This window comes from Rutilus rutilus (assembly GCF_951802725.1).
Source record: "Rutilus rutilus genome assembly, chromosome: 8".
NCBI classification, from domain to species: Eukaryota; Metazoa; Chordata; class Actinopteri; order Cypriniformes; family Leuciscidae; genus Rutilus; species Rutilus rutilus.
Window position 1 is genome coordinate 29835741 of NC_140222.1, and position 12318 is coordinate 29848058.

A 12318-nucleotide genomic window follows, 5' to 3' on the forward strand; every position below is an offset into this window, starting at 1 on the left:
CACGAAGGGTTTTCAGCAAAGTTCAGCAAAAAACACTTTGGTGATGAAGGTTAGCATGCATTTTTGAATAAGCAATGCATCCCGGATACTAATGTTTGACTGAATATGGCAAACATTTTATGTTGACAAGATAATTCGGATGCCGGGCAGCCTATTAAAGTCAAATCATTGCATTGCTTTTGCAGCTTTTTGGTTTTATTAGCCATTTCATTTCTGCATGATACATAACTATTAGTTTTAAAGGCAACATGAATTGGCTTTTACAACCCATTTTATTGTGTGACATTTCTGAGTGAAGCAGGATATTCAAAGATAAAACATTCAGTCTGGGATTACATTATCCATCAGATATTTATTAGATATTTTATATTATATAACATTAAAATGAATTAATATAGTATTATTCAAAAGTCCGTACAGCGCAAGATTTGGAAGACAACTTTTTTTAATACTTTTAATGATTCATTATATAAGTTATTATTATTTGTACTAATGTACTAATTTAATTATTAATTAATTATTTTATTTATTAACTTATTTTAATTATAATAATTAATGAATTTAATTATTAGATTATTTTATATTTACTTATTTCAATTCAATTATTATCTTTTTTATTTAATTATTTTAATTAATTATTATAATAATTTGTAATAATTTTATTTTTTACTTATGTTTATATTTGCTTTCGTATTTTTGATTTTTGATTTTTTTTTTTTTTTTTTTTTTTTACTTTATTTCATGTTTAAACAACCAACATGTACTGGAACATAATGAATGCCAATTATTAATTTTTCTACATTGATGTATCACAATATATTGTTTTATAGTGGGTCATCAATCATTTAAAGCACAATATTCCAAACAAATAATAGCAGCAAGCCAGCAACTGATGTGTTTTTATAGCTTCCTGACAGAAACTTTTAAAGAGAAATCGCATTGTGTTCGAAGGTGAAAAGTGAGGGAAGCGAGCAGCAATCAAGAGCAGGAGAACGAAAAAAGATTCGTGAGAAACAGACGTAAATAATTGGCAGGAAACGAAGATCAAAGTGTCCGAGCAGGTCCGTTTGTTTTCAGTCTCACCCTCCCCGCCATCCCGCTCTTTAAAAACACGCAAAAATGACTTCTGTGGCCCAAAGCTGGAGGAAGTGTTGAAAATGGTTACGTCCTATCCTGAGAGTCCTGTGCTGCCATCCCTGCAATGTTACGATGGAAAGGAAAGCTGTTGCGTAGTGTGCTGTTTGCCAGGAAGAGGCTTCAGAGGACTGTTGTGAGTTCAGAGAGACGGACTGTGCCATCTTGTCTGACTGATAAAAAAACATGTTTATGACACGATTCTTCTTCTGTTGTTGTTACAGAATTTCAAAGGGATCTAAGGGACAAAGTTACATAACTGAAGGACAACCTACAAAAAAAAAAAAAAAAAAGATTTAGCTTTTAAAAGCACTTAAGCTTTATTACTTTAAAACATATTATTCATTCCTTTATTATTTATAAAGGATTCTCATACGTCTAACCATTCATTTCCAATTTCCATGACTTTTTAGGATTTTGTTAACTTCTATAACTTATACAGGCTTAAAAAATTCCCTGAAAACTGTTTTTCCATGAATGTACATAAAATCTATATAAACATATAGAACACTCTTAAAAAACTGCTGGGTTGGTTCAACTTGTTTGGGTCAAATCTGGACAAACCCAACTATTACGTTTAAAAATCTAAATAGAATTTTTAAACCAACGGTGGGGTTTGTCCATATTTGACCCAAACATGGATTTTTGTTTTGTGCCAACTTCTGTCCTCAGATAATGGAAGCTTGTGTCCGTATGAAAAAAAAAAGGTATTGCGACATTTTAATCTCACAAATCTAACTTTTCTCTCGCATTTGCGAGTTTATAACTGAGAAATTTAAATCTCGCAATTCTGAGAAAAAAAGTCAGCTGACAATTTATACTTTTTTCTCGCAATTTCGAGTTTATATATGAGAAATTAGAATCTTGCTATTCTGAAAACTTTAAATCTCGCAATTCTAAGAAAAAAGCTGACATTACTCACAATTGCAAGTTTATATCTGAGAAATTTAAATCTTGCAATTCTGAAAAATGTTTATCTCGCAATTCTAAGAAAAAATGTCAGCTGACAATTCATACGTTTTTCTCGCAATTGCGAGTTTATGTCTGAGCAATTTAAATCTCACAATTCTAAGAAAAAAGTCAGCTGACATTTCATACTTTTTACTCTCAATTGCAAGTTTATATCTGAGAAATTTAAATCTCGCAATTCTGAAAATTTTAAATCTCGCAATTCTAAGAAAAAAGTCAGCTGACATTTCATACTTTTTTCTCGCAATTGCGAGTTTGTCTAAACAATTTAAATCTCGCGATTTTAAGAAAAAAAAGTCAGCTGACAATTCATACTTTTTTCTCGCAATTGCAATTTATGTCTGAACAATTTAAATCTCACAATTCTAAGAAAAAAAGTCAGCTGACATTTCATACTTTTTACTCTCAATTGAAAGTTTATATCTGAGAAATTTAAATCTTGCAATTCTGAAAATGTTTAATCTCGCAATTCTAAGAAACAATGTCAGCTGACAATTCATAAGTTTTTCTCACAATTGCGAGTTATATATGAAAAATGTAAATCTCGCAATTCTGAAAAAAATTTATCACGATTTTAAGAAAAAATAGTCAGCTGACAATTCATACTTTTTTCTCGCAATTGCGAGTTTATGTCTGAGCAATTTAAATCTCACAATTCTAAGAAAAAAAGTCAGCTGACATTTCATACTTTTTACTCTCAATTGCAAGTTTATATCTGAGAAATTTAAATCTCGCAATTCTGAAAATTTTTAATCTCGCAATTCTAAGAAAAAATGTCAGCTGACAATTCATACGTTTTTCTCGCAATTGCAAGTTTATATCTGAGAAATTTAAATCTTGCAATTCTGAACATTTTTAATCTCGCAATTCTAAGAAAAAATGTCAGCTGACAATTCATACGTTTTTCTCGCAATTGCTGGTTTATTTATGAGAAATTAAAATCTTGCAATTCTGAAAACTTTAAATCTCGCAATTGTTAGAAAAAAAAGTCAGCTGACAATTCATACTTTTTTCTCGCAATTTCGAGTTTATATATGAGAAATTAGAATCTTGCTATTCTGAAAACTTTAAATCTCGCAATTCTAAGAAAAAAGCTGACATTTCATACTTTTTACTCACAATTGCAAGTTTATATCTGAGAAATTTAAATCTTGCAATTCTGAAAAATTTTTAATCTCGCAATTCTAAGAAAAAATGTCAGCTGAAAATTCATACGTTTTTCTCGCAATTGCAAGTTTATATCTGAGAAATTAAAATCTTGCAATTCTGAAAATGTTTAATCTCGCAATTCTAAGAAAAAATGTCAGCTGACAATTCATACGTTTTTCTCGCAATTGCTGGTTTATTTATGAGAAATTAAAATCTTGCAATTCTGAAAACTTTAAATCTCGCAATTGTTAGAAAAAAAAGTCAGCTGACAATTCATACTTTTTTCTCGCAATTTCGAGTTTATATATGAGAAATTAGAATCTTGCTATTCTGAAAACTTTAAATCTCGCAATTCTAAGAAAAGTCAGCTGACATTTCATACTTTTTTCTCGCAATTGCGAGTTTGTCTAAACAATTTAAATCTCGCAATTCTAAGAAAAAAAGTCAGCTGACATTTTGTTCTTTTTACTGACAATTGCGAGTTTATGTCCGAGAAATTTAAATCTCGCAATTCTAAGAAAAAAAATTGCTGACAATCCATACTCTTTTCACGCAATTGCGAGTTTATGTCTGAGCAATTTAAATCTCACAATTCTAAGAAAAAAAGTCAGCTGACATTTCATACTTTTTACTCTCAATTGCAAGTTTATATCTGAGAAATTTAAATCTCGCAATACTGAAATTTTTTTATCTCGCAATTCTAAGAAAAAATGTCAGTTGACAATTCATACGTTTTTCTCGCAATTGCAAGTTTATATCTGAGAAATTTAAATCTTGCAATTCTGAACATTTTTAATCTCGCAATTCTAAGAAAAAATGTCAGCTGACATACGTTTTTCTCGCAATTGCAAGTTTATATCTAAGAAATTTAAATCTCGCAATTCTGAAAATTTTTAATCTAGCAATTCTAAGAAAAAATGTCAGCTGAAAATTCATACGTTTTTCTTGCAATTGCAAGTTTATATCTGAGAAATTTAAATCTTGCAATTCTGAATTTTTTTTATCTCGCAATTCTTAGAAAAAAAGTCAGCTGACAATTCATACTTTTTTCTCGCAATATTGAGTTTATGTCCGAGAAATTTAAATCTCGCAATTCTAAGAAAAAAATTTGCTGACAATCCATACTCTTTTCTCGCAATTACTAAATTAAATCTCACAATTCAGACTTTTTTCTCAGAAATGTAGGAGATAAACTTGTACTTATGAGTTATAAAGTCTAAATTGCGAGATATAAACTCACAGTACTGAGATGTAAAGTCGCAATTACTTTCTTCATTTTTTTATTCCATGGCGGAAACAAGCTTACATATCAGATTGTCCTTACATGCCCTTTGGCAAAAAAAAATCCATTGAATTGCACATTTGCCATGTAGTGGGCATAATTATATTTGGACTCCCTAAAGCAGAGGTAATGGCTATTAGATGTAACCATTATGGACGCTCCAGTAAAGAAAAAAAAAAACCTACTAGTTCCACCTCTTCATTTAGATGAGCAAACCTGTAGTCCTGCTCCATTAGGTTTGCTTCATCACTGCAGTAATGGCCAGCAGTGAATTTCTAATGCTTGAGTAGGCTTTCCCACTCATTAACTATGTGTCTCTTTCTTAATAGGGAAGTCAGAGCTTGCTGCTCTGGTCCTCTTTACCATCACAGGAATAACACACATTTCTGGATGTTTCCTGTCATGGATACTTTTAAATTATTCAATTTAATTGATTTGAACCATGATTTGGGATTGCAGCTGTGGCTCAAGTATCATGACAATAGATACTGTACAAGTGCTTTATATATAATAGTATATATATATATATATATAGACTTCAGATGCAAAAGCCTCTCATTAGACATTAGGCTGGGATTTAGTGAGTTTGAAGTAAAAGTATTTGATGATTGTATACTATGTGCGGAGAGCATTCATTCAATATTATTATCTAATTTTTGACAGAGGTGGCTTTTAGAGGCTTTTGCATTGGAGGTCTTCATATATATAGATAAGCTTGCCTTTACAAAGAATGGGAAGCGGCAACTGTGAGAACTTGCTATATTTATCACATATTAACCTCTGGCAGGCACAAATAATTTTAACTTTTGAAACAATGTCAATTCAAGTGTTCATACAAGCCAGTCTGACATTTGCATTATCTAAAAATATAGCAATATTCAAGTAAAAATGTGCATTATCAATTCATATTGATTGCCAAAGATGTGATGAATTGTGATTGTTCCCTTACTATTGCATCATATTGCTTACGGTTATCAGTCTATTTAGACATATACCACATTTTCATCTCTATATGCATGTATAAAGCAGACCAATGGCACTTGACATTATTCCAGAAGGAGTTGACCTCTGATCAATAAAACGTGGACCCATTTTAAACCAAAGCCCATTGCATTAATAGCATTTTTATATTCAACAAGATTCATTTTCCAAAATAGACGTCAGGTTAGTGGACCTTGATCCCATTGAAAGGATGAAGAGGAACAACGTTTTTTCCCATATGGGTGTTCAGAACATGTTTTCTGATAGAGGTGGATGACAATCAACTCTCCATCGTCCTCTAGGGGTCAATCGATACCAGCTAATCGTTGTACTACATGTCTTTTGGAGTGAGGCACAATCTCAGATTAATTATTTTGCTATTGAGATGGGACTGAAATATATGAATGTGTAACTGTCCATCTTCTTGGTCTTCACGCACATTACCCTTGGGAACAGTCTCTGGGATAAAGATGGATGCTACTGAGGATGCAAGTGTTAATGTTTATATTATGGTGGCTTTGTGATATTTTCAGGTAATAATCTGAAAAAAAATTTTATCACCTACAGTACATGTTTTCCCACTGGCTCATTTAGGTCTCATTAAGGCTCTCAAAATGAAACTCTCAAAATCCTATCTGAAATATTAAATTCATTTATGTGTGTGTATTTTTTTTAAACTCTCTAATAACCAACTATTTTAAATTTTCATCATTCTAAAATCAAAGTCCTAACTGAAATGTTCAATGAATTTATAATAGAGGACATCTTGCGAATGGTTTACATAGACATTTATATGAAAATATGGTGTCCTCTGGATGGAAATATTGTGTGTGTGTGTGTGTGTGTGTTCAAACTCAAACTACCAACTGTGTAAAAATTTAATCATTCTAAAATATTTCATGCTTTTTGTCCTTTTTTTTAAAGTTCGTGTAGTCTTGGGATAAGACAACACAAACTGAAAGCGTAACAAAAAGCATGACATTTCTGAATAATTAAATTTTTCTTGCAAAGTTTGTTATGTTCAGGGCCGCGCGTTTATTAGTGGTATTTCAGAAACGCGCGCATTCCTTGTCAGGAGCGCAGTGCATTCAAATAATTGATTAGCTGAAAATCATCTTTCATATTTTATTCATTCTGCGACCTAAACAATTTTTTATCTTTTCAAGGCAAAGTTGTTTTTTTTATGAAGAACATGTTCTTACTTACTAGACTAATACGCACTAACTCACACAAAGCTTTAGGTTAATTGGCTTTTCCGGAATAGTTGTGCTCACTTCGAGACTGTTGATGACTGAAAGAGGAAACACTTTCACTAGCTGTAATATGTTCAGAGAACTCAGTCAGCATTAGTAGTAAGTTGTGCCCTTAACTAAGATTCATCAAAGATTCTCGGCCCCTACTGGAAAAAGAGAAAGACGGAGAGAAACGGAGAGGAACAGCCGGCTGAGGAGACTTCCTCTGATGAAAGGGTCAGTGGCACCTGTAAATCTGTGGTCTCACGGTGCAGCTGTGAGGACCTCGGCGGCTTAGCACTAAGGGACCCTAAAGTACCTTCCCTCACATCCCCCCAAAACAGACACAACCATTTAGGAATGATGGGGGTGGATGAACAGGAAAATCTCAGGGAATGGCTTTGGAAACACCCACACGATCTAGCTAAAGTGCTCATGTGTACTGTGAGGGTTTGGATGTGTTCATCTGAGGCCCTGTTTACAGCTGGTATCAAGATGCGTTTTGGTCGATCGGATCACAAGTAGACGAGGGAGACTGTCCCGTTTACACCTGGTGTTTTAATCCGTCTCTTTTGTCCACTTTCATCTACTTCTGTCCTGATTTTTTCGAGGGCAGGGTCTATATGGGCATTTACATGTGCTTTTTCAGATCTTTCGAACTAATGGTCGAACTCAGCCCGCCTCACGCAATATACATATGAACGCTCTCGGAGACGACGGGAAAACATACGAAGAGCAGCAGCTTTGGTTTCTGCTCTGACAGACGCAAGACCCAAACGCTGCGAGTGTGAGTTAGAAATCAGGAATGGTGTGAGAACATTGTGCTTGGTGCGTTTTTCGTCTTCAAACCAAACTTGGGTCTTCAGCCGACAGTTTAAATCCCGTCTGGCTAGAGCGCTTCCCGTAATGTTTAACGTTAGGTCAGTAGGCGAAGAGAAGACGGTCTTTTGCGGCTGTTCGAACACATTCGACCACATGAGCGTTTACACTACGAAAGCAATCTGGTCTAATGTGTTTTCAACTACCTCTGGAAGTGGTCGAAAGTGGACAAGGTCAAAACGTTTTAGACCCCGTTTACACCTGTATTTCGCGTCGTCCACTTGTGATCCGATCAACCAAAACGCTTCTTAATACCAGGTGTAAACAGGGCCTGAGGGTTTGTGATGTGTCAAATGAACTCAACTGGCACTTGTTATTGACTGGCAAAAAAGTTCCTCACCCAAGAGAAGACACAAATTTTGGACTAAGCTCATGAAGGTTGCCAGTGAATGAGTAACATGAGTAACACAGATTCTCTATTAAATTGGTTTATATATATATATATATGTCAAAAGTGACAGCACTTTCTATCCACAAAAGAATCCTTTATGTCATATGTGATAAAGGCTATAGAAGGTGAAGTGTAAAATACACCCATACTGACATATATTTAGACCGCTCTCAATGTCCTTATTTGCTACTCTTTTAAGTTTCACAAGCTCCTGCCTAAAAAGACCAGAGGATTGTCTCCTAAAGTTGTCACTTGCGATTATCTTTGGCATTTGTTCCTTCGTCTGTTCTAACTGTGGGTCTGGTAACACTATACGCTCAATATAACAATGTCAGGTGTCGTGAGCCTGCAGTGAAGCTCTGACAGCAGGCAGCGTGTGTCACTGGAGCCCATTGTTATTTTGGAGAGAGCATGTGTTTGTCTTGTAGTGGCTCAGATTTCTTGGCCTGTGCCGAGCTTGTCCACCGCACCGGGCCCAAGTCGCCATGATGGATGGCGACCCCGGCTGCCGGTGTTCACCCCCCGATGCCGTTCTCCCAGTACATTCCCCAGGATCTTATTTACATTCTATCCAAAGAGCAGAGGGTCTTGAGATGTCTTTTTATGGGACACAATGGCTCCTCCATGTCAACTCACACCACGTCAGATTTTAGAATAGAGAAGACAACCGAGCTGATGTCTCACCTGTCCTGGTTTGTCTGTTTCCTCAGATTTCTGTCATTGCTCCAGTGATGTGAGGAGGATATTAATGTGAACCTGGCAGACAGTGAAACAGCTTTTAGAACACACCTTAAAATGCTGTGTTGAGTATATTATCGAGTATAATGTGTATATTGCTATTGAGATTATTTTATCATGTAAAACTGAAATTAGGACAGCCTGTGCTGTAAAAAAATCATTGTTGGTTCAACGCATAAAATAAGTAACACAGTTGCCTTAATATTTTGTGTTTCTGTTGATTAAACCAATCTCCTTCATTGTATTAACTCAAATGTACTAAAAATATTATGCTATCTGAACCACAGTAGATTTGACAAAAGAAATATATATATATATATTACAGTGCAGTTTTATAGGCCTATTTTATTTTATTTATATCATTTTTTCAACAAACCTTAATAGCCATAGAACAGGGTTTGTTTTCTTTTAGCTTTTCAGTTTCTTTTGATTTTGGATTTTATCAAACCTGGTCAATTGTGACATTCACTGATCAAATATTTCTGAATTATGACTGTTGCTGGCCAATGTCTCTTCCTAATTTCTACAAATAAGGCAAAATAATTTAAACTCAAATAAATATTTAATGTAGCCTACATGAATTTATTAATAAGTAGCTGTAGGGTAGGGATAATGAAGTTTATTTTGTGATAATGTATATTATCCCTTATTTAAATGCATCTTAAAAGATTCTCTTGTTTCTATTAATTTAGCTTCAAATAAAAATCAACCACCAACAGACTAACAGAAGGAAATCTCAGTACCTACGCATCATTTCATTTAATGATTGTTTTGATGAATGAATATGTATTAGCCATCAGTCCGAAGAATATCAATTGAGTTGAGACGGTTCCCCTGACAGAAAGCTTACCTTTAGATGAATATTTTCTGATGTGCGTTTAATATTTAATTCATGTGACTTAATTCGAACCACGATGGGGTAAACATCCAGAAAAAAAGCAAAAACAAAGGGAGAAAGAAGGAAAAAACGCATCGCCTCAGCCGAATCTCGCCTGAGGTCTCGCCACAATTACCCTGAGGAGAACTTCACCTGCGAGTTTCCCGCGCTTTTCCATTCTCAGCCACGCGCGCACCAGCACCGCCGCGCGCCGAGCTCTTCTGCTCACGAGGGAGGAATCCGACGCGCTTCTCCCGGCCCTCATTGCGAAGGTGTTAATTGGCCTCCTGAGTTTGCAGAATTGTCAGGGTAAAAGGTGGTATCCTTGATGTATCAGCACACTTGCCACCGGTGACTGATCCTGTCAAGTCCAACATGCTTCGTGCATATCGTATGTCTCATTAAAAAAGCAGACCATCGATTAAAAAGGAAAGAAAGAAGAAAAATGCTCAAACAATAGCTTTGCCTTCCGCCTCAAAGAATGTCTGTTTATAAGTAATTAATGTTTGTCTAGTAGGTACATTCACTTTTTCTTATTTTCCATACAAACTTTGACTTTAAGTAGGCTAACTTTTTCGTATAGCCTATGTTATATGACGTAACAACGCAAAAAAAAATCTACTTTATTGTTGTCAAAGTACAGTGTAATCACGAGAAACTAATTTATTGGTAGGCCTACTTGGCTCACACTACAGAATATCTCAGTAAAAAAAAAAAGTTGCTGCCTTAAATTTTTAAGTTCAATCAACTTAATGTTTGTCATTTCAACTTAAATTGCAATAAACTGACTTAAAAACTAGTCGAATCTTTTATAACTTTCAACTAAAAGCTGAAAATTACTTAACTTATGATGAGATAAAGCAATGTAAAAAAAAATGTTGTCGTAACTTATTGAATATATAATTTTTGACAGTTCAAACACTTTATCTTCAGGTTACTTTAGGACTGTGTTTTTACTGCTTTTTGCAAAATCATAAGGGTGTATGTATTATTTTCACGTATAGGCTACGTGTGTAGGCCTACAGTGTTTCAGCAGCATTTCAAAAGAGGGCACAAGCTTCAGAGTATTAACGTTTACTCTCATTATCAGTTTTAAGAAACAGAAAATGCAAAAACGTTCTCCATAGGGTGACAACTTTTTATATGAAATATATAGAGTTTATTTATAAAATACAGTTAAGGTTCCCACTTAAGCAAAGGTTGTTTTTGTTTTTTTCTCTGGAGATTAGAAATATGAGTGATTTCCTGCTTTTTATGTGGCATGTTTGTGTTATTGATTGTGAAAGCTTCCAGTAACCCTTAATGTGAAAGGATTACAACTCCTGACCTTGTGTTAAATGTGATGATGATTATTATTATTTAAATCCTGCTCGCAGCTTAAGGGAGCCTATTCTTTTATAACTTGCAGAAAGTTAATACTCACACTTAATCTTACTGTATAGCTGCATTATTTTTTTAAAGATAAAAGGGTTTCGACACATCAACTGACAGGCAACAGTATGTCTTTGAATACGATAATGACTACTGCTTGCAAAACATAACAAATGTTTGCTGAATTTGATTCCCAGGACGAAAGTCAAATATTAACCACCTCTCCACCTGCAGTCCTGTTTGCAGTTTCCAGTACTGTCAGATATTTCTCATCTGAATTTTGCATTTTCTTTTTTTTTTGAGGCATGGGGGACTTCATTTGGAGCTGCTGCGTTTCATTTTTAATTTCATGCATGCATTTTGGATGCTTCCTTCGTATATGTCTCGACCCGTCAAAAGTGTAAACAAGAAGGCGATGATTATTTAATTGAGAATACACACCTGTCAGACAGAAAGAGCAACACAACATTCGGTTCAGGCCGTGTTGAGCCACTGTGTGTAAATCAATAGATCAAAATTTACGAGTCATAGCAGCACAGAATTCAATCAAACCAAACACTCTCGTGAAGATATGCTATAGGGTTATGTATTATTTATTCACCTCTCTTTTGCTCAACTTCTCAAATATTACATTAATAATTTAGCTTTGCAATTAAAGCATTAATAAAGACAAATCAAAAATGCACCAGAGCTTTGAATGATCCATCTAATGGACTTGTTCCACTGACCATTTGCTGAGACAGATCTGGGACCGGAGACTCCGACAGTGCCAGGTGGATGGGTATTTCTCTTTTGTCCATCCCTCCGTCATTTATACCTCCTAAATAAAGCTGTGGGTCAAAGGGCAGCTTCAGACGCTGGGACAGGCATGTTTCCACCACTGGAGGTTCATCTTCCTCACTAACCACGGTGTGTGAGATGCATAAAGGAATCCATTGACCTTCCCATATGAGTCTCAGTGGTCAGGGATTTTGTTGGGATTTTTTTCCGCGCTCTGTCGGCAATATGTTATTTGGTTGTAAATGATTCAACCTTGGTCAAACACATGAAAAGTCCATGCAGGTTGTTTACTAATGGCAAATTAATTAGAAGTAGTTTATTACCTTGAATATTTATTTGGCAAACAGAGATTGTAGTTCAAATTAGAGTGTTTAGTGACAACTTATATTTCTAGAAAATATTAATAAATCAGAAAGTTTTAATATTTTATACCAGTTTTAGTAATAACTATGTAATCAACTTTTATGTTATCTGATTTTGACTGATAACAGTGCATATACAGTGTGTTATTAAAGATATGAACATTGTCTTGGTA

General features: G+C 34.6%; 1 long non-coding RNA gene across 1 annotated transcript; it reads right to left on the reverse strand.

The window, feature by feature from the left end:
* Positions 1-616: 616 nt before the first annotated feature.
* Positions 617-11971, reverse strand: LOC311296067. The gene is made up of 3 exons (XR_014628477.1): positions 11732-11971; positions 8702-8773; positions 617-1405 (listed from the first exon to the last, which is right to left on the reverse strand). It is a non-coding gene; the product is annotated as an uncharacterized lncRNA (long non-coding RNA).
* Positions 11972-12318: the final 347 nt, after the last annotated feature.